Consider the following 24,542-nt stretch of genomic DNA (forward strand, 5'->3'; position numbering starts at 1 on the left):
AAATTGGAATTATTGGCCAATAACTCTGAAGCAATAGGGTTGCTAGAGATATTAAATTCGCACAACAGAGTTCACTCAACACGGGGACCAAGAAAAGGATGGTGGTTGCGAGAAGCATCATTGTATCACGAATTCTTAGGAGGTGGTGAAATTCTCACAACATTCTTGACATAAAGGAAGGTAACACTCCAAGGTAGAACATAAGATAATCTGGATAGCCAGGAACTCAAGGTACAGCCACAACACAAACAAGTTTGTGTTGGAAAGAAGGCAAGGAAGTAGTTGATGACAACAAAAAAACCAAGGGACAAGGATGCTATTTCCCATGAAGAATTCAATAGATATCTCAGAATGTTGATGATGATCACGGCACATTTGTTGAGAGATTTCAAGATGTAATCGATCGGCGATGACATCAGGTCAAAGGAATGGTGAAGAGAACGGTTATTGGAACCAAGGGTGCGACACAAACTCGAAACCAAGGTCGTTGTTCAAGGCGAAATGGTATGATGAGGAAGATCGACGTAAGCTTAGCTCATCGTCAAAAGTGATGCTCTGGGAATAAGGACCATGCAGCATAGTTAAAATCATTAAAATAATGATATAGCCAAATAGGGTAGGAATGACGTGATCGGGTACAAACTCGTAAGTAAAGAAGATTTATAATAGTTGTTGAACCGTAGTGCGGACTCGGTTCAGTTATCGGTGTCTTTGAGTGTTTAATAACTCAGAGCCCGTGAAAAAATGGAATCAGTGAGAATGTAGTACTTGATGAAGAATTCATAAGACGTTATGTAGTTCTTGATATTATCAAGGTACAAGAGGGTAATACTTGAAGGTAGGGTAGAATAGAGGTTAGACTGTGTATTGATCTGCAGAAGACAAGTGCCTTTAACTTGACTGAGAATTGAAATCAAAGGAGAACAATATGGTCAAAACCACATTTGTAAATGATCAAACCACAAATACAAGATGAACTTATAACAAGGGGATAATTATTTTAAGAGAAGCTTCCATGATAAAGTATACATTATGTCCATGGGCATGAACACAGGGTTCAAGGTTGACTCCCACTTGTTCGACGCATAACCTTTCATTCACTTCTCATTTGGAAGAAGCTGTAGTATTGAGATTTTATCTGGCAAAACACCAGAAGAGTATGACTCGTGAAAACTCTGGGATTCCCATAGATTAAGGAAGGCACAGGTTCAACCCATCGGGGCATCTTAGGAACATATACCACAAACTTCAGTAGCAAATAACTCAACCTCGAAAGTAGACCATGGTTGACAAGAGCAGTTGATACAATGTACAAAAGGTGCTATGTATTAGGGGGAGAACTCAAGGTTTGAGAATATGCTAGAACGGTCGGATAATAATCCACAAAATGATCTGGCGGACCGCAAAGAATTGGATGTGAGTATCGATACTCAACCAGAAGAAGAAAGAATGCAAGGAGATCAGATTATAGAAATGTGACGCCCCTGATTCAATCGTACACTAATCATACACGCAAACGTGTATGATCAAGATCAGGGACTCACGGGAAGATATCACAACACAACTCTACAAATAAAATAAGTCATACAAGCATCATATTACAAGCCAGGGGCCTCGAGGGCTCGAATACAAGAGCTCAATCATAGACGAGTCAGCGGAAGCAACAATATCTGAGTACAGACATAAGTTAAACAAGTTTGCCTTAAGAAGGCTAGCACAAACGGGGATACAAATCGAAAGAGGCGCAGGCCTCCTGCCTGGGATCCTCCTAAACTACTCCTGGTCGTCGTCAGCGGCCTCCACGCAGTAGTAGGCACCTCCCGAGTAGTAGCAGTCGTCATCGACAGTGGCGTCTGGCTCCTGGACTCCATCGTCTGGTCGCATCAATCGAGTATAGAAAGGGGGAAAAGGGGGAGCAAAGCAACCATGAGTACTCATTCAAAGTACTCGCGAGCAAGGAGCTACACTACATATGCATGCATTGGTATTAAATGGAAAAAGGGATAACATATGTGGACTGAACTACAGAATGCTGAAATAACACGGGGATAGCTAGTCCTATCGAAGACTATGCTTCTGGCCGCCTCCATCTTGCAGCATGTAGAAGAGACTAGATGGTAAGATCACCAAGTATCATCGCATAGCATAGACTTACATGATGATCCTCCCCTAGTCGCCCTGGGAGAGAGAGATCATCGGTTGTATCTGGCACTTGGAAGGGTGTATTTTATTAAGTATCCGGTTCTAGTTGTCATAAGGTCAAGGTACAACTCCAAGTCGTCCTGTTACCGAAGATCGCGACTATTTGAATAGATTAACTTCCCTGCAGGGGTGCACCACATTTCCCAACACGCTCGATCCCTTTTGTCCGGACACACTTTTTTGGGTCATGCCCGACCTTGGAAGATCAACACGTCGCAGCCCTACCTAGGCAAAACAGAGAGGTCAACACGCCGGTCTAAATCCTATGGTGCAGGGGTCTGGTCCCATCACCCATTGCACACCTGCATGTTGCGTACGCGGCCGACGAGCAGACCTAGCCTCCCTTATACAAGAGCAGGCGTTCCAGTCCAACCCGGCGCGCGCCGCTCAGTCGCTGACGTCACGAAGGCTTCGGCTGATACCACGACATCGAGTGCCCATAGTTGTTCCCGCGTAGTTGGTTAGTGCGTATAGGCCAGTGGCCAAACTCAGATCAAATACCAAGATCTCGTTAAGCGTGTTATTTTGAAGTAACAGCGGATGCTGACCAGGGCCAGGCCCACCTCTCTCCTAGGCGGTCTCAACCTGCCCTGTCGCTCGGCCACAAAGTAACAGTTGGGGGCCGTCAGGAACCCAGGCCCACCACTACTTGGGTGGAACCACCTTCCCTTTCAGCCCCCAGCATCGGAATCACTTGCGGGTACTCAACGAGCTGGCCCGACTTTAGTCACCACAAGTATCATATATAAAGTATATAATATATACCTGTGATCACCTCCCGAGTGATCACGGCCCGATAGTATAGCATGGCAGACAGACAAGAATTTAGGGCCACTGATGATAAACTAGCATCCTATACTAAGCATTTAGGATTGTAGGTAAGGTATCAACAGCTGTAGCAACAATGACAAGCTATGCATCAGAATAGGATTAACGGAAAGCAGTAACATGCAACACTACTCTAATCAAAGCAGTAGAAAGAGAATATGCGATATCTGGTGATCAAGGGGGAGGGCTTGTCTGGTTGCTCTGGCAAGTAGGGGTCGTCAACAACGTAGTCGGACGGGGCACTAGCAGCGGCGTCAGTCTCATAGTCTATCAGAGAGAAGACGGGGAAGAAACAATGAATATAATGCAAACAAATGCATAACGATGCATGACATGACAAGTAGCGGTGCTAGGTGTGCCCTAACGCAGTATGAGGTGATACCGGTGAAGGGGGGAAACATCCGGGAAAATATCCCCGGTGTTTCGCGTTTTTGGACAGATGAATCGGAGGGGAAAACTTGCGTGTTCACTATGCTAGGGATGCGTGGCGGATGAATGGGCTGCGTATTCGGATTCGCCTCGTCGTTCTGAGCAACTTTCATGTAGAAAGTATTTTCATCCGAGTTACGGATTATTTTATATGATTTTCTAAAGATTTAATCATTTTCTGATTTTAATTATTTATTTAAATCCAACACTATCCAGAACAGCGAACGATGACACAGGCATGACATCAGAGTGATGTCAGCAGGTCAACTGGTTGGTTGACCAGTCAAACCAGACAGGTGGGCCCAGTGGGACCCACATGTCATTGAGACAGAGGTGAAATAGGATTTGTTTTAAACTAATTATGATTAACTAAGTGTGGCCCCCATTAGTCAGTGACTAATTAGCCTAGATTGATTAAATTAACTAATTTAATTAGCTTATAGGGTGGGGGCCATTGGTCAGCTGCTGGGACCAGCCCAGTCAGCAAGTTGACCATGGTCAACTAGGCCAGTCGGGCCCATGGGGCAACCAAGCAGTGACCTAGACGAGCCCCAGCAGCAGGCCACATCGGCGGGCGGCAGAGATTCACTGCCGGCGACTGAAAACGCGGCGGAGTCGCGCGGACCCTGCCAGAATTATGCCAAGGTGCAAGTAAGGGGGCGCCGGTGGGTCCTTTCGAATGCTCGCTCCGTGGCGCATTGGATGGGGGCGGAGACTTGGCTGGAGGTGAACCGCAGCGTCGCCGGCGATGAGCGGGGCGGACGTCGGGCTCGGGCGAGTTCGTTGACAGGGTTGTGGGGCACGGTTCACTGCGGGGCTAGGTGCGTTCGAACGCACACGACAGAGCGCGTCGAGTGCCAGTGGTCGCAGGCACGGGGGTGGCCGGGGTTGAGCGGTGCTTCGAGATCCGGTGACAGCCGGAATCAAAGCTTGACGGGGACGGAGCCAGGAGCAGCGAGAGGATGCGCTGGATAGAGCACTAGTGTCACGACGTTGTAGGGAGCACGGTTATGCAGTCGGACACGAGCCGCCCGTGCGGTGACCGCGACAGCGAGCTCGACGTCGGAGCCGTAGCTTGGCAATGGTGGTGCGTCGCGCACGACTAGCTACGGCATGGAAACAGAGCAAGAACGGGGAGCAGAAGGGTTGGAGCTCATCGAGCGGCACACACGGTGGACCTTGGTGGTATTAGTAGCAGCAGGGGATGACGAAGACGGCGGCGGTCACCAACGACGAAGAAGACGGAGACGAGCTCGATCCTCGCGATGTCGAGCCCGTCGTCTCAAGTGGCTCGGCTCAGGCGACGCAACAGAGGGTGGCGAAGCTCCGCGACATCTCGCCGGGGCTCGGTGTCGTCGGAGAGCACGGGATCGATGGCGGCGAGCGACAGAGGCTAACGAGCGAGTGGGGGGACGAGGGGAGAGGGAGAGGCCGAGAGGGAGCGCGAGGTGGAGTGGGGAGGAGACCCGAGGAGGCGCGGCGCTGGCGATCTTATCCCCTCGGCGGGGTCGGCGAGGTGGTGCGACGGAGACGCGCCCCTGTTCCTCCTGCTCATGGCGCGGTCGGGGGAACATGGCGCAGGGAAGGAGGCGACCAGGGGAACTGGTGGGGGGGAGTGGGCCGACCCGGCTGGGCCAGTTTGGCTGTTGGCTAGCTGGGCCAGCTGGCCTAGGGGGTTTTGGGGGGGTTTATTTCCTTTTCTTTTTCGTTAGTTTGTTTTTCTCTTTTGTATTTTCTTTCATTTATTTATTTTATTTTCTTTTTTATTTCAATTTAAATTATTTAGGCATTTTATAAAAAATGTGTAAATTACACCATATATACATATGGAAAATATGGCACCTCCCGAACATTTTTGTTTTATCTTTTGAAAAGTTTGGTATTTGACATTTTTTTTAAATTTTGAATTTGAAAAGTTTTGATCCAACGCGAGATTAGCAACAGTAACCGGGGTGACATGGCACCGTTAAGGTGGGATTACTGTAGCATGATTATCCGGGCGTTACAAAACTCCTCCACTACAAGAAATCTCGTCCCGGGCTTTTAGGAGGTAGAGGGAAACAGTGCGGGGTATTCATCACGCAGGCGATCCTCACGTTCCCAAGTGGCTTCATCTTCAGAGTGATGCGACCACTGGACCATGATGAATTTGATCGCCTTCTGAATGTGCAACGTTCAGCTTGGTCGAGAATGTGGACCGGATGCTGTTTATAGGAGAGGTCCTATTGCAATTCGAGCACTTCATGATCAACTGCTCGGATTGGGTCCTTAAAGCACTTCTTGGAAACTTGCCTAGAATCATGAAGTGAACAAGTTGCCATGGCCTGAACTGATAACCAGTGGAATACCGTGAAGTGAAACAATTTTGGACATGTAGAGAGTTGCAAGCTGACTAGCACTGATTGTTTCTTTGACCGCTAGAAAATGTGCAACTTTAGAAAGCCAGTCAATGGCGACAAGAATAGCATCATTACCTTTCTGCGATTTGGGAAACCCAGTAACGAAGTCCATTTCAACATGGTCCCATTTCCATTCAAGAATAGAGATAGGTTGCAGAGTTCCAGCAGGCCTTTGATGTTCAGCTTTGATACGACGGCAAACGTCACACTCAGCAACATAACGAGCAATGTCCTGCTTCATATTAGACCACCAGAATCTCTGACGAATATCCTGATACATCTTTGTACTACCAGGGTGGATGGACAGAGGCGTATCATGATCTTCTTTCATAACCTTTTTAGTCTGATCCAGGTTTTTCCTCAAACATGGTACCACTAGGTGGCCTTTGAAGTACAAGGCGCCATCATCGGTGATAGTGAAGAATGAGGGCTTTCCTTCTGCGGGATGGCGTCTAATCTTCTCGACTTTAGAGTCATAACCTTGAATAGTCTTTATACCGTCTATGAGATCTGGTACGACAGACAGGGTATTTAGAGAACCCTTAGTAACAACATTAAGATTCATCTTTTGGAACTCTGGGGGAGGGGGAGCGAGTGCACCAGGGGGAACAATATGAAAGTTTAGCTTTCTAAATTCTTCGACAAGCGAGGGCTGAACTTTGTGAACCTGGAGGTGGTTGCAGTTGTTGGGGAACATTGCAGAAAACAAAAAAATTCCTACGGTATCACCAAGATCCATCTATGAGTTCATCTAGCAACAAGTGATTTGATTGCATCTACATACCTTTGTAGATCACGCGCGGAAGCGTTCAAAGAACGGGGATGAGAAAGTCATACTCGACGTGATCCAAATCACCGGAGATCCTAGCGCCGAACGGACGACACCTCCGTGTTCAACACATGTACGGTCAGCGTGACGTCTCCTCCTTCTTGATCTAGCAAGGGGGGAGGAGAGGTTGATGAAGATCCAGTAGCACGACGGCATGGTGGTGGATGCAGCAGTCACCACAGCAGGGCTTCGCCGTTCTTCTGCGAGAGGGAGAGGTGTAGCAGGGGAGAGGGAGGCGCCAAGAGTCAAGGGTGCGGCAGCCCCTCTCTCCCCCCTTTATATAGGCTCCCCAAGGGGGGGCGCCGGCCCTAGGAGATGGGATCTCCTAGGGGGGCGGCGGCCAAGGGTGGAGTGGCCCCCAAGGCAAGTGGGGCGCCCCCCCACCCTAGGGTTTCCAACCCTAGGCGCAGGGGGTGGGCCAAGGGGGGCGCACCAGCCCACTATGGGCTGGTTCCCCTCCCCACTTCAGCCCATGGGGCCTTCCGGGATGGGTGGTCCCACCCGGTGGACCCCCGGGACCAATCCGGTGGTCCCGGTACAATACCGGTGACCCCCGAAACTCTCCCGACGGCCGAAACTGCACTTCCTATATATAATTCTTCACCTCCGGACCATTCCGGAACTCCTCGTGACGTTCGGGATCTCATCCGGGACTCCGAACAACTTTCGGGTTATTGCATATTCATATCTCTACAACCCTAGTGTCACCGAACCTTAAGTGTGTAGACCCTACGGGTTCGGGAGACATGTAGACATGACCGAGATGGATCTCCGGTCAATAACCAACAGTGGGATCTGGATACCCATATTGGCTCCCACATGCTCCTCGATGATCTCATCGGATGAACCACGATGTCGAGGATTCAAGCAACCCCGTATACAATTCCCTTTGTCAATCGGTACGTTACTTGCCCGAGATTCGATCGTTGGTATCCCAATACCTCGTTCAATCTCGATACCGGCAAGTCACTTTACTCGTACCGTAATGCATGATCCCGTGACCAGACACTTGGTCACTTTGAGCTCATTATGATGAGCATTACCGAGTGGGCCCAGAGATACCTCTCCGTCATACGGAGTGACAAATCCCAGTCTTGATCCATGTCAACCCAACAGACACTTTCAGAGATACCCGTAGTATACCTTTATAGTCACCCAGTTACGTTGTGACGTTTGGTACACCCAAAGCACTCCTACGGTATCCGGGAGTTACACGATCTCATGGTCTAAGGAAAAGATACCTGACATTGGAAAAACTCTAGAAAACGAACTATACGATCTTGTGCTATGTTTAGGATTGGGTCTTGTCCATCACATCATTCTCCTAATGATGTGATCTCGTTATCAATGACATCTAATGTCCATAGTCAGGAAACCATGACTATCTGTTGATCAACGAGCTAGTCAACTAGAGGCTTACTAGGGACATGTTGGTGTCTATGTATTCACACATGTATTACGATTTCCGGATAACACAATTATAGCATGAACAAAAGACAATTATCATGAACAAGGAAATATAATAATAATCCTTTTATTATTGCCTCTAGGGCATATTTCCAACAGTCTCCCACTTGCACTAGAGTTAATAATATAGTTACATTGTGATGAATCGAACACCCATGGAATTCTGGTGTTGATCATGTTTTGCTCAAGGGAGAGGTTTAGTCAACGGATCTACTACATTCAGGTCCGTATGTACTTTACAAATATCTATGTCTCCATCTTGAACATTTTCATGAATGGAGTTGAAGCGACGCTTGATGTGCCTGGTCTTCTTGTGAAACCTGGGCTCCTTGGCAAGTGCAATAGCTCCAGTGTTGTCACAGAAGAGTTTGATCGGCCCCGACGCATTGGGTATGACTCCTAGGTCAGTGATGAACTCCTTCACCCAAATTGCTTCATGCGCTGCCTCCGAGGCTGCCATGTACTCCGCTTCACATGTAGATCCCGCCACGACGCTTTGCTTGCAACTGCACCAGCTTACTGCCCCAGCATTCAAAATATACACGTATCCGGTCTGTGACTTAGAGTCATCCAGATCTGTGTCGAAGCTAGTGTCGACGTAACCCTTTATGACGAGCTCTTCGTCACCTCCATAAATGAGAAACATTTCCTTAGTCCTTTTCAGGTACTTCAGGATATTCTTGACCGCTGTCCAGTGTTCCTTGCCGGGATTACTTTGGTACCTACCTACCAAACTTACGGCAAGGTTTACATCACGTCTGGTACACAGCATGGCATACATAATAGAACCTATGGCTGAGGCATAGGGGATGACACTCATCTCTTCTATATCTTCCGCCGTGGTCGGACATTGAGCTGAGCCCAATTTCACACCTTGCAACACAGGCAAGAACCCCTTCTTAGACTGATCCATATTGAACTTCTTCAATATCTTATCAAGGTATGCGCTTTGTGAAAGACCTATGAGGCGTCTTGATCTCTCTCTATAGATCTTGATGCCTAATATATAAGCAGCTTCTCCAAGGTCCTTCATTGAAAAACTCTTATTCAAGTAGGCCTTAATGCTGTCCAAAAGCTCTATATCATTTCCCATCAAAAGTATGTCATCTACATATAATATGAGAAATGCTACAGAGCTCCCACTCACTTTCTTGTAAACGCAGGCTTCTCCATAAGTCTGCATAAACCCAAACGCTTTGATCATTTCATCAAAGCGAACGTTCCAACTCCGAGATGCTTGCACCAGCCCATAAATCGAGCGTTGGAGCTTGCACACCTTGTCAACATTCTTAGGATCGACAAAACCTTCCAGCTGCATCATATACAATCCTCCTTAAGGAAACCATTAAGGAATGCCGTTTTGACATCCATTTGGCATATCTCATAATCATAGAATGCGACAATTGCTAACATGATTCGGACGGACTTTAGCTTCGCTACCGGTGGGAAAGTCTCACCGTAGTCAACCCCTTGAACTTGTCGATAACCCTTAGTGACAAGCCGAGCTTTATAGATGGTCACATTACCATCCGCGTCTGTCTTCTTCTTAAAGATCCATTTATTTTCTATGGCTCGCTGCTCAACGGGCAAGTCAGTCAAAGTCCATACTTCGTTTTCATGCATGGATCCTATCTCGGATTTCATGGCTTCCAGCCATTTGTCGGAATCTGGGCCCGCCATCGCTTCTTCATAGTTCGAAGGTTCACCATTGTCTAACAACATGATTTCCAAGACAGGGTTGCCGTACCACTCTGGTGCGGAACGTGTCCTTGTGGACCTACGAATTTCAGTAGAAACTTGATCTAAAGTTTCATGATCATCATCATTAACTTCCTCTCTAGTCGGTGCAGGCACCTCAGGAACATTTTCTTGAGTTGCGCCATTTTCCGGTTCAAGAGGTAATACTTCATCAAGTTCTACTTTCCTCCCACTTACTTCTTTTGAGAGAAACTCCTTCTCTAGAAAGGATCCGTTCTTGGCAACAAAGATCTTGCCTTCGGATCTGAGGTAGAAGGTATACCCAATAGTTTCTTTAGGGTATCCTATGAAGACGCATTTTTCCGACTTGGGTTTGAGCTTTTCAGGTTGAAGTTTCTTGACATAAGCATCGCATCCCCAAACTTTTAGAAATGACAGCTTAGGTTTCTTCCCAAACCATAATTCATACGGTGTCATCTCAACGAATTTCGACGGAGCCCTATTTAAAGTGAATGCGGCAGTCTCTAAAGCATAGCCCCAAAATGATAGTGGTAAATCGGTAAGAGACATCATAGATCGCACCATATCTAATAGAGTGCGATTACGACGTTCGGACACACCATTACGCTGAGGTGTTCCAGGCGGCGTGAGTTGTGAAACTATTCCACTTTTTCTTAAGTGTGTGCCAAATTCGTGACTCAAGTATTCTCCTCCACCATCTGATCGCAAGAACTTGATTTTCCTGTCACGTTGATTCTCAACCTCACTCTGAAATTCCTTGAACCTTTCAAAGGTCTCAGACTTGTGTTTCATTAAGTAGACATACCCATATATACTCAAGTCATCAGTGAGGGTGAGAACATAACGATAACCACCGCGAGCCTCAACACTCATTGGACCGCACACATCAGTATGTATGATTTCCAATAAGTTGGTTGCTCGCTCCATTGTTCCTGAGAACAGAGTCTTGGTCATTTTACCCATGAGGCATGGTTCGCACGTGTCAAATGATTCGTAATCAAGAGACTCTAAAAGTCCATCTGCATGGAGCTTCTTCATGCATTTGACACATATGTGACCAAGGCGGCAGTGCCACAAGTATGTGGGACTATCATTATCAACCTTACATCTTTTGGTACGCACACTATGAACATGTGTAGCATTACGCTCGAGATTCATTAAGAATAAAACATTCACCATCGGAGCATGACCATAAAACATATCTCTCATATAAGTAGAACAACCATTATTCTCGGATTTAAATGAGTAGCCATCTCGTATTAAACGAGATCCTGATACAATGTTCATGCTCAAACTTGGCACTAAATAACAATTATTGAGGTTCAAAACTAATCCCGTAGGTAAATGTAGAGGCAGCGTGCCGACGGTGATCACATCGACCTTGGAACCATTCCCGACGCGCATCGTCACCTCGTCCTTCGCCAGTCTCCGCTTATTCCGCAGCTCCTGCTTTGAGTTACAAATGTGAGGAACTGCACTGGTATCAAATACCCAGGAGCTACTACGAGTACTGGTAAGGTACACATCAATTACATGTATATCACATATACCTTTCGTTTTGCCGGCCTTCTTGTCCGCTAAGTATTTGGGGCAGTTCCGCTTCCAGTGACCACTTTCCTTGCAATAAAAGCACTCAGTCTCGGGCTTGGGTCCATTCTTTGGCTTCTTCCCAGCAGCTTGCTTGTCGGGCGCGGCAACTCCCTTGCCGTCCTTCTTGAAGTTCTTCTTACCCTTGCCTTTCTTGAACTTAGTGGTTTTATTCACCATCAACACTTCATGTTCCTTTTTGACTTCTACCTCTGCTGATTTCAGCATTGCAAATACTTCAGGAATGGTCTTTTCCATCCCCTGCATATTGAAGTTCATCACAAAGCTCTTGTAGCTCGGTGGAAGCGACTGAAGGATTCTGTCAATGACCGCGTCATCCGGGAGATTAACTCCCAGCTGAGTCAAGCAGTTATGTAACCCAGACATAGTGAGTATGTGCTCACTGACAGAACTGTTTTCCTCCATCTTACAGCTGAAGAACTTGTCGGAGACTTCATATCTCTTGACCCGGGCATGAGCTTGAAAAACCATTTTTAGCTCTTCGAACATCTCATATGCTCAGTGTCTCTCAAAACGCTTTTGGAGCTCCGGCTCTAAGCTGTAAAGCATGCCGCACTGAACGAGGGAGTAATCATTGGTATGTGTCTGCCAAGCGTTCATAATGTCTTGTTCTGCAGGGAGAGCAGGTGCTTCACCTAGCGGTGCTTGTAGGACATAATCTTTCTTGGCAGCTATGAGGATGATCCTCAGGTTCCGGACCCAGTCCGTATAGTTGCTGCCATCGTCTTTCAGCTTGGTTTTCTCTAGGAACGCGTTGAAGTTGAGGACAATGTTGGCCATTTGATCTACAATACATGTTGTAAAGATTTTAGACTAAGTTCATGATAATTAAGTTCATCTAATCAAATTATTCAATGAACTCCCACTTATATAGACATCCCTCCAGTCATCTAAGTATAACATGATCCGAGTTAACTAGGCCGTGTTCGATCATCACGTGAGACGGACTAGTCAACATCGGTGAACATCTTCATGTTGATCGTATATTCTATACGACTCATGCTCGACCTTTCGGTCTTCTGTGTTCCGAGGCCATGTCTGTACATGCTAGGCTCGTCAAGTCAACCTAAGTGTTTGCATGTGTAAATCTGTCTTACACCCGTTGTATGTGAACGTTGCAATCTATCACACCCGATCATCACGTGGTGCTTCGAAACAACGAAGTGTCGCAACGGTGCACAGTTAGGGGGAACACTTTCTTGAAATTATTATGAGGGATCATCTTATTCACTACCATCGTTATAAGTAAACAAGATGCAAAAACATGATAAACATCACATGCATTCAAATAATAATAGTGACATGATATGGCCAATATCACATAGCTCCTTTGATCTCCATCTTGGGGATCCATGATCATCTTGTCACCGGCATGACACCATGATCTCCATCATCATGATCTCCATCATCGTGTCTCCATGAAGTTGCTCGCCAACTATTACTTCTACTACTATGGCTAACACGTTTAGCAATAAAGTAAATTAATTTACATGGCGTTTCTCAATGACACGCAGGTCATACAAAAAATAAAGACAACTCCTATGGCTCCTGCCGGTTGTCATACTCATCGACATGCAAGTTGTGATTCCTATTACAATAGCATGAACATCTCATACATCACATATATATCATTCATCATTCATCACAACTTTGGCCATATCACATCACAAAACACTTGCTGCAAAAACAAGTTAGACGTCCTCTAATTGTTGTTGCAAGTTTTACGTGGCTACAATAGGGTTCTAGCAAGAACGTTTTCTTACCTACGTGAAAGCCACAACGTGATTTGTCAACTTCTATTTACCCTTCATAAGGACCCTTTTCATCGAATCCGCTCCAACTAAAGTGGGAGAGACAGACACCCGCCAGCCACCTTATGCAACTAGTGCATGTCAGTCGGTGGAACCGTCTCACGTAAGCGTACGTGTAAGGTTGGTACGGGACACTTCATCCCACAATACTGCTGAAGCAAAATAAGAGTAGTAGCGGCAAGAAAGTTAACAACATCTACGCCCACAACAAATTGTGTTCTACTCGTGCAAAGAGAACTACACATAGACCTAGCTCATGATGCCACTGTTGGGGAACGTTGCAGAAAACAAAAATTTTCCTACGGTTTCACCAAGATCCATCTATGAGTTCATCTAGCAACAAGTGATCGGATTGCATCTACATACCTTTGTAGATCACGCGCGGAAGCGTTCAAAGAACGGCGATGAGGAAGTCGTACTCGACATGATCCAAATCACCGGAGATCCTAGCGCCGAACGGATGGCACCTCCGTGTTCAACACACGTACGGTCAGCGTGACGTCTCCTCCTTCTTGATCCAGCAAGGGGGGAGGAGAGGTTGATGAAGATCCAGCAGCACGACGGCGTGGTGGTGGATGCAGCAGTCACCGCAGCAGGGCTTCGCCGTTCTTCTGCAAGAGGGAGAGGTGTAGCAGGGGAGAGGGAGGCGCCAAGAGTCAAGGGTGCGGCTGCCCCTTCCTCCCCCCCTTTATATAGGCTCCCCAAGGGGGGGGGGCGCCGGCCCTAGGAGATGGGATCTCCTAGGGGGGCGGCGGCCAAGGGTGGAGTGGCCCCCAAGGCAAGTGGGGCGCCCCCCACCCTAGGGTTTCCAACCCTAGGCGCAGGGGGTGGGCCAAGGGGGGCGCACCAGCCCACTATGGGCTGGTTCCCCTCCCCACTTCAGCCCATGGGGCCCTCCGGGATGGGTGGTCCCACACGATGGACACCCGGGACCCATCCGGTGGTCCCGGTACAATACCGGTGACCCCGGAAACTCTCCCGATGGCCGAAACTGCACTTCCTATATATAATTCTTCACCTCCGGACCATTCCGGAACTCCTCGTGACGTCCGGGATCTCATCCGGGACTCCGAACAACTTTCGGGTTACTGCATATTCATATCTCTACAACCCTAGCGTCACCGAACCTTAAGTGTGTAGACCCTACGGGTTCGGGAGACATGTAGACATGACCGAGGTGGCTCTCCGGTCAATAACCAACAGCGGGATCTGGATACCCATGTTGGCTCCCACATGCTCCTCGATGATCTCATCAGATGAACCACGATGTCGAGGATTCAAGCAACCCCGTATACAATTCCCTTTGTCAATCGGTATGTTACTTGCCCGAGATTCGATCGTCGGTATCCCAATACCTCGTTCAATCTCGTTACCGGCAAGTCACTTTACTCGTACCGTAATGCATGATCCCGTGACCATACACTTGGTAACTTTGAGCTCATTATGATGATGCATTACCGAGTGGGCCCAGAGATACCTCTCCGTCATACGGAGTGACAAATCCTAGTCTTGATCCGTGTCAACCCAACAGACACTTCCGGAGATACCCGTAGTATACCTTTATAGTCACCCAGTTACGTTGTGACATTTGGTACACCCAAAGCACTCCTACGGTATCCGGGAGTTACACGATCTCATGGTCTAAGGAAAAGATACTTGACATTGGAAAAACTCTAGCAAATGAACTATACGATCTTGTGCTATGTTTAGAATTGGGTCTTGTCCATCACATCATTCTCCTAATGATGTGATCTCATTATCAATGACATCTAATGTCCATAGTCAAGAAACCATGACTATCTGTTGATCAACGAGCTAGTCAACTAGAGGCTTACTAGGGACATGTTGGTGTCTATGTATTCACACATGTATTACGATTTCTGGATAACACAATTATAGCATGAATAAAAGACAATTATCATGAACAAGGAAATATAATAATAATCCTTTCATTATTGCCTCTAGGGCATATTTCCAACAACAGTAAGACTTGCGGCTCAAGGTATCAGCCATTACATTAGCCTTGCCTGGGGTATAGGATATACCCACGTCAAAGTCTGCAACGGTCTCCATCCATCTCTGCTAACGGAGGTTCAGGTCTGGCTGAGTAAACAAATACTTCAGACTTTGGTGGTCGGTGAAGATCTCACAACGACAGGAGCAAGCTCGAGGTCATGAACTGGGTAGTTTTCTTCGTGAGGGCGCAGTTGATGAGAGGCATAAGCAATCACTCTGTGCTCTTGCATTAGGACACAGCCTAATCCTTGATGGGAAGCATCGCAGTAAATGACGAAGTCCTTCTTAGTATCAGGTGGAGCAAGCACTGGGGCAGAAGTCAACTTGTCTTGGAGTGCCTGGAAACTTCCTGACATTTGTCTGTCCATTGGAACTTGACGCCCTTATGCAATAGGTTAGTTAGAGGCCTAGCGATCTTGGAGAAGTTCTCGACGAATTGACGGCAATAGCTGGCGAGACCGAGAAAACTTCGGACTTGCTTGACCTTCAGAGGAGTCCAATCGAGAATAGCCTAAACTTGTTCAAGGTTGACGGCAATAACATCCTTGGAGATGACATGCCCAAGATAGGTTATTTCGGGGAGCCAGAATTCACACTTGGGATACTTAGCATATAGTTCATGCTCCCGTAGCTTTTCCAGCACAAGACGAAGATGTTCAACATGTTCCTCCTTGTTCTTGGAAAATACAAGGATATCATCTAGATAAACCACTACGAACTTGTCGAGGTAATCCATGAATATATAGTTCATCAGACGAGAGAAGGTGGCGGGAGCATTCGTTAAGACGAATGACATGACGATGTACTCGTATGATCCATACCGAGTCATGAAGGCGGTCTTTGGGATATCCTCTCCACGAACACGGCTCTGGTGGTAACCCAACCTCAAGTCGAGTTTGGAGAACACTGATGAACTAGCCAGTTGATCATAAAGATCATTGATCCGAGGGAGGGGATATTTGTTTTCAATAGTGGCTTGGTTAATAGGTCGATAGTCTTGGACTAATCGGTTCGTCCCACCCTTCTTCTTAACAAAGAGAGAAGCTACTCCCCAAGGAGATCAACTAGGGTGAATGAAACCTTTGATAAGAGATTTGTCGATTTCCTCCTTATGCTCTATGAGTTCATGTGGCGGCATCTTGTAGGGTCGTTTGGCTATAGGGGTTGTGCCTGGTTTCAAGTCGATGATGAATTCGACAACTCTAGCAGGGGGAATCCCTGGAAGTTCTTCCGGAAAGACGTCTTGGAATTCACGGACAACGGGAATGTTTTCAATGCCCTCTAGTGGTGCAGCGTTCAATGCATTCAAGGCATAAAGTCGTGCCTTGGCATTTTGAACTAGATGAGCCTGGTAAGTAACTATTTCATCGGAAGGATGCAACAGATGAACGGTCTTAGTGGCGCAAACTATAGAAGCAGTATGCGCTTTCAACAAATCCATCCCCAGAATGAGGTCGATGTTAGACGACTTCAGGATAATGGGAGAGGCATAGAATTCCAGCCCTTCGATTTCCACGGGGACGTTGATGGCAACCAGTGAGATTTGACATTGTCCCACGGGGTTTTTTACCACTACCGAAGTGTTCATCTCCTTACATTTAATGTCGTGCTTGTATGAAAAATCTTCTGACATGAATGAATGCGATGCTCCTGAATTGAATAAAACAGATGCAGGTACTGAATTTATGAGGAGTGTACCCATCACAGTAGCAGGCTGGTCTTGAGCTTCATTGAGATCAACGTAGTTGGCATGAACACGACCATAAGACCTGGCATTGGTGTTGTGGGGATGGTTGCTTCCACGGCCAGCTGCAGGGAGGGCCAGTTGATTCTAGTTCTGGTTCCATTCCCTAGCACGGTGTCCTGGTTGACCACACCTGAAGCGCAGACCATTATTGGGAGTGGGAACAGGAGCTCGGGGTAGTGGAGCTGGAAGTCTTGGCTGCCTAGTTGGTGGGGGAGGCAGACGTGGTGCAGCATAGGACTGCCTTGGAGCAGGTGCAGTTGGATGGTACATGCTGTTGGGAATCCATATCCTACGCTTCTGCGAGGACGGGCCCGAAGATGAGCCCGTGTCATGGTTGCGCCTATGAGGGCTCTGGTGTTCCTGCAGACCAGTTTCGACATTGATGGCCTTGTTCACCAAGGTGGCGAAATCAGCAAAGTCATGCACTAAAAGTGCGAGCTTGATGTCAGATTGGAGGCCATCACGGAACTTCTCCTGTCTGCGTGCATCAATTGCAATGTCTTCTTCAGCATAGCGGGACAAGTTCAGAAACTCCTGCTGATAAGCTTCCACAGTTTTGTTGCCTTGGGTGAGGTTACAGAACTCGCGCTTCTTTCGGTCCATGACTCCCTGAGGAATGAAGCGGGCACGAAAAGCAGCTTGGAAGTCTGGCCATGTGATGATTGTTCCAACCAGCAGAGTACGCCTGTGGCTGTCCCACCATTGAGCAGCGGGTCCTTTTAGGAAGAAGGAAGCAAAGGTGACATAGCTGGTAGGGGCTACATCAACAGATTCCATCTCATAGGTGATGTCACGGAGCCAGTCATCAGCATCCAAAGGCTGAGTTGAGCTGCGGTACACAGTTGGGTTGAGGCGCATGAAATCCTGCAGAGTCACTTGGGCTGGCTACTGATTCATATTGGGGAGAGGAAACTGAGCCATAATATTCTCCATGAACTGGCGATTCAGCTCAAATTGTTGCATCATCCCAGCCATGTACTCAGGCGGTGGTGGGGGATGGCCACCACGACCACGACCACCTAGTATAACCATCCTGCTAATATATAACAGGGGTAGTTCAGCATTGAGAAATTGCAAGGACAAGAATCATTCATGATGAAACATGCATAATGAAAGGAACACGATAGATACTACATAGTAGTTGGCATATCTTACAAAAGAGATCATGCACAGAGTTCAATACATAGAGTTCAGTACATAGCCTAAGAACATCATAGGAGGCACACAGGCTCGCGGTGACTGCATCTAACACTAACAAGCAAGCCTACATCAGTCCCAGGAGGAACTGTGGAGGCAGGTGTAGCCTGACAGCTGGTAGTGACGCGACAGGAAGTCCTCCATGTGAGTAGCCTGGGGCCCGCAGATACTCTGGTGCAGAACCCGACGCGTAGGTGGCAGAAGAGGACCAAGTGCGGGAGAGTAGCCTCTCACATCTGGCCAGCCGATGCCTTGGGGCATCACAGTCCTGGCAGGGTAGATCACAGAATGCGACAGATCACCAGATCGGACAAGGGGGTGCAACAGCGTCACAGCACGGTACAAGTGCTGACGGGTGGTTGCTACCTCTTGAGCACTTGCGTTGGTTTTCCCTTGAAGAGGAAAGGGTGGTGCAGCAAAGTAGCATAAGTATTTCCCTCAGTTTTTGAGAACCAAGGTATCAATCCAGTAGGAGGCTACGCGCCAGTCCCTCGCACCTATACAAAACAAATAAATCCTCGCAACCAACGCGATAAGGGGTTGTCAATCCCTACTGGGTCACTTACGAGAGTGAGATCTGATATATATGATAAGATACTTTTTTTGGTATTTTTATGATAAAGATGCAAAGTAAAATAAAAGCAAAGTAAATAACTAAGTGTTAGAAGATTAATATGATGAAGATAGACCCGGGGGCCAAAGGTTTCACTAGTGGCTTCTCTCAAGAGCATAAGTATTTTACGATGGGTGAACAAATTACTGTTGAGCAATTGACAGAATTGAGCACAGTTATGAGAATATCTAGGTATGATCATGTATATAGGCATCACGTCCGAGACAAGTAGACCAACTCCTGCATGCATCTACTACTATTACTCCACACATCGACCACTATCCAGCATGCATCTAGAGTATTAAGTTCATAAGAACAGAGTAACACTTTAAGCAAGATGACATGATGTAGAGGGATAAACTCATGCAATATGATGAAAACCCCATCTTGTTATCCTCTATGGCAACTATACAATACGTGCCTTGCTACCCCTACTGTCACTGGGAAAGGACACCGCAAGATTGAACCCAAAGCTAAGCACTTCTCCCATTGCAAGAATGATCAATCTAGTAGGCCAAACCAAACTGATAATTCGAAGAGACTTGCAAAGATAACCAATCATACACAAAAGAATTCAGAGAAGATTCAAATATTGTTCATAGATAAACTTGATCATAAACCCAGAATTCATCGGTCTCAACAAACACACTGCAAAAGAAGATTACATCGAATAGATCTCCATAAGAGAGGGGGAGAACTTTGTATTGAGATCCAAAAAGAGAGAAGAAGCCATCTAGACAATAACTATGGACCCGTAGGTCTAAGGTAAACTACTCACACTTCATCGGAAGGGCTATGGTGTTGATGTAGAAGCCCTCCATGATTGATGCCCCCTCCGGCGGAGCTCCGGAACAGGCCCCAAGATGGGATCTCGTGGATACAGAAAGTTACGGCGGTGGAATAGGGTTTTGGCTCCGTATCTGATCGTTTGGGGGTACGCATGTATATATAGGAGGAAGAAGTACGTCGGTGGAGCAATAGGGGGCCCACGAGGGTGGAGGGCGCGCCTTGGGAGGGGCGGGGGGTAGGCGCGCCCCCTAACTCATGGCCTCCCTGTTGGTTGCTTGACGTAGGGTCCAAGTCTCCTGGATCTTGTTCGTTCCAAAAATCACGTTCCCGAAGTTTCATTCCGTTTGGACTCCGTTTGATATTCGTTTTATTCGAAACCCTAAAATAGGCAAAAACCAGCAATTCTGGGCTGGGCCTCCGGTTAATAGGTTAGTCACAAAAATAATATAAAAGTGAATAATAAAGCCCAATAATGTCCAAAACAGAAGATAATATAGCATGGAGCAATCAAAAATTATAGATACGTTGGAGACGTATCAAGCATCGCCAAGCTTAATTCCTGCTCGTCCTCGAGTAGGTAAATGATTAAAACAGAATTTTTGATGTGGAATGCTACTTAGCATAATTTCAATGTAATTCTTCTTAATTGTTGTATGAATATTCAGATCTGTAAGATTCAAGATAAAAGTTTAATATTGACATAGAAATAATAATACTTCAAGCATACTAACTAAGCAATTATGTCTTGTCAAAATAACATGGCCAAAGAAAGTTACCCCTACATAATCATATAGTCTGGCTATGCTCTATCTTCACCACACAAAGTATTTAAATCATGCACAACACCGATGACAAGCCAAGCAATTGTTTCATACTTTTGACATTCTCAAACTTTTTCAATCTTCACGCAATACATGAGCGTGAGCCATGGACATAGCACTTTAGGTGGAATAGAATGGTGGTTGTGGAGAAGACAAAAAGGGAGAAGATAGTCTCACATCAACTAGGCGTATCAACGGGCTATGGAGATGCCCATCAATAGATATCAATGTGAGTGAGTAGGGATTGCCATGCAACGGATGCACTAGAGCTATAAGTATATGAAAGCTCAAAAAGAAACTAAGTGGGTGTGCACCCAACTCGCTTGCTCACGAAGGCCTAGGGCCTTTTGAGGAAGCCCATCATTGGAATATGCAAGCCAAGTTCTATAATGAAAAATTCCCACTAGTATACGAAAGTGATAACAAAGGAGACTCTCTATCATGAAGATCATGGTGCTACTTCAAAGCACAAGTGTGGTAAAAGGACAGTAGCATTGTCCCTTCTCTCTTTTTCTCTCATTTTTTGTTTTTTTATTTGGGCTTCTTTGGCCTCTTTTTATTTTATTTTATTTTTTGTCTGGAGTCTCATCCCGACTTGTGGGGGAATCATAGTCTCCATCATCCTTTCCTCACTTGGGACAATGCTCTCATAATGATGATCATCACACTTTTATTTACTTACAACTCAACAATTACAACTCGATACTTAGAACAAAATATGACTCTATGTGAATGCCTCTGGCAGTGTACCGGGATATGCAATGAATCAAGAGTGACATGTATGAAAGAATTATGAACGGTGGCTTTGCCACAATACAATATCAACTACATGATCATGCAAAGCAATATGACAATGATGGAGCGTGTCATAGTAAACGGAACGGTGGAAAGTTGCATGGCAATATATCTCGGAATGGCTATGGAAATGCCATGATAGGTAGGTATGGTGGCTGTTTTGAGGAAGGTATATGGTGGGTGTATGATACCGGCGAAAGGTGCGCGGTATTAGAGAGGCTAGCAATGGTGGAAGGGTGAGAGTGAGTATGATCCATGGACTCAACATTAGTCATAAAGAACTCATATACTTATTGCAAAAATCTACAAGTTATCAAAGCAAAGTATTACGCGCATGCTCCTAGGGGGCAGATTGGTAGGAAAAGACCATCGCTCGTCCCCGACCGCCACTCATAAGGAATACAATCAATAAATATATCATGCTCCGACTTTATCACATAGCGGTTCACCATATGTGCATGCTATGGGAATCACAAACTTTAACACAAGTATTTCTCAAATTCACAACTACTCAACTAGCACGACTTTAATATAACCATCTCCATATCTCAAAACAATTATCAAGCATCAAACTTCTCTTAGTATTCAACACACTCATAAGAAAGTTTTTACTAATCTTGAGTACCTAGCATATTAGGATTATTTAAGAAAATTACCATGCTATTTAAGACTCTTGAAATAATCTAAGTGAAGCATGAGAGATCAATAGTTTCTATAAAACAAATCCACCACCATGCTCTTAAAAGATATAAGTGAAGTGCTAGAGCAAAACTATATAACTCAAAAGATATAAGTGAAGCACATAGAGTATTCTAATAATTTCCGAATCATGTGTGTCTCTCTCAAAATGTGTTTACAGCAAAGATGATTGTGGTAAACTAAAAAGCAAAGACTCAAATCATACAAGACGCTCCAAGCAAAACACATATCATGTGGTGAATAAAAATATAGCTCCAAGTAAAGTTACCGATAAAAGTAGACGAAAGAGGGGATGCCTTCCGGGGCATCCCCAAGCTTTGGCTTTTAGGTGTCCTTAGATTATCTTGGGGGTGCCATGGGCATCCCCAAGCTTAGGCTCTTGCCACTCCTTGTTCCATAATCCAACATATCTTTACCCAAAACATGAAAACTTCACAACACAAAACTTAAAGTAGAAAATCTCGTGAGCTCCGTTAGCGAAAGAAAACAAAAGACCACTTCAAGGTACTGTAATAAAATAATTATTTATTTATATTGGTGTTAAACCTACTTTATTACAACTTCTCTATGGTTTATAAACTATTTTACTAGCCATAGATTCATCAAAATAAGCAAACAACACACGAAAAACAGAATCTGTCAAAAACAGAACAGTCTGTAGTAATCTGTAGCTAGCGCAATATCTGGAACCCCAAAAATTCTAAAATAAATTGATGGACGTGAGGAATTTATCTATTAATCATATGCGAAAAGAATTAACTAAATATCACTTTACAGATAAAAATGGCAGCAGTTCTCGTGAGCGCGAAAGTTTCTGTTTTTTACAGCAGGATTAAAAAGACTTCCCCCAAGTCTTCCCAACGGTTCTACTTGGCACAAACACTAATTAAACACAAAAAAACAACAAAATCAGAGGCTAGATAAATTATTTATTACTAAACAGGAGCAAAAAGCAAGGAAAAAAATAAAATTGGGTTGCCTCCCAACAAGCGCTATCGTTTAACGCCCCTAGCTAGGCATAAAAAGCAAGGATAGATCTAGCTATTGCCATCTTTGGTAGGCAATCCATAAGTGGATCTCATAATAGATTCATAAGGTAATTTAATTTTCTTTCTAGGAAAGTATTTCATGCCTTTCCTTAACAGAAATTGGAATCTAATATTTCCTTCCTTCATATCAATAATTGCACCAATCGTTCTAAGGAAAGGTCTACCAAGAATAATAGGACATGCAGGATTGCAATCTATATCAAGAACGATAAAATCTATGGGCACATAATTACTATTTGCAACAATAAGAACATTATTAATTCTTCCCATAGGTTTCTTAATAGTGGAATCCGCAAGGTGCAAGTTTAAAGAGCAATCATCAAAATCACGGAAACCTAACAAATCACACAAAGTTTTTGGAATAGTGGAAACACTAGCACCCAAATCACACAAAGCATAGCATTCATGATCTTTAATTTTAATTTTAATAGTAGGTTCCCACTCATCATAAAGTTTTCTAGGGATAGAAACATCCAACTCAAGTTTTTCTTCATAAGATTGCATCAAAGCATCAACAATATGTTTGGTAAAAGCTTTATTTTGACTATAAGCATGGGGAGAATTTAGAATTGCAACAAGGAAATAAAATCTATCAAAGAGCATCTATCATAATTAAATTACTTGAAATCCAAAATAGTAGGTTCATTAACATCTAGAGTTTTGATCTCTTCAATCCCACTTTTATCAATTTTAGCATCAAGATCTAAAAACTCCAAATTTTTGGAATGCCTTCTAGGTAAATGTGGATCATATTCAGTCCCATAATTATCAAGATTAATATTTCAAAACAAAGATTTAATAGGGGACACATCAATAACTTTTAGATCTTCATCTTTATTATCATGGAAACTAGAAGAACACGTTCTTATAAAGGAATCTTTCTTAGCACGCATCCTAGCGGTTCTTTCTTTGCACTCATCAATGGAAACTCTCATGGCTTTGAGAGACTCATTGATATCATGCTTAGGAGGACTAGATCTAAGTTTCAAAGAATCAACATCAAGAGAAATTCTATCAATGTTCCTAGCCAACTCATCAATCTTAAGCAATTTTCTTCAATCAAAGCATTGAAATTATTTTGCAAAGTAATAAATTATTTAATATTATATTCAAAATCAAAGGGCATCTTATTATAATTTACATAAGAATTGTTGTAGGAATTACCATAATTATTAGAGGAATTACTAGGATATGGCATAGGATTAAAGTTTCCTCTATACGCGTTGTTACCAAAATTATTCCTACCAACAAAATTCACGCATAGATTCATTATTATTCTCAATCAAAGTAGAAAAAGGCATATCATTAGGATCAGAAGAAACACTCTTAGTAGCAAATAATTTCATAAGTTCATCCATCTTTCCACTCAAAACATTAATTTCTTCTATCGCATGCACTTTTTTATTAGTAGATCTTTCAGTGTGCCATTGAGAATAATTAACCATTATATTATCTAGGAGTTTAGTAGCTTCTCCTAAATGATTTCCATAAAAGTGCCTCCCGCGGCCGAATCTAAAAGATTTC

The sequence above is a fragment of the Triticum aestivum genome, chromosome 6A (assembly GCF_018294505.1).
Source record: "Triticum aestivum cultivar Chinese Spring chromosome 6A, IWGSC CS RefSeq v2.1, whole genome shotgun sequence".
Taxonomy (NCBI): domain Eukaryota; kingdom Viridiplantae; phylum Streptophyta; class Magnoliopsida; order Poales; family Poaceae; genus Triticum; species Triticum aestivum.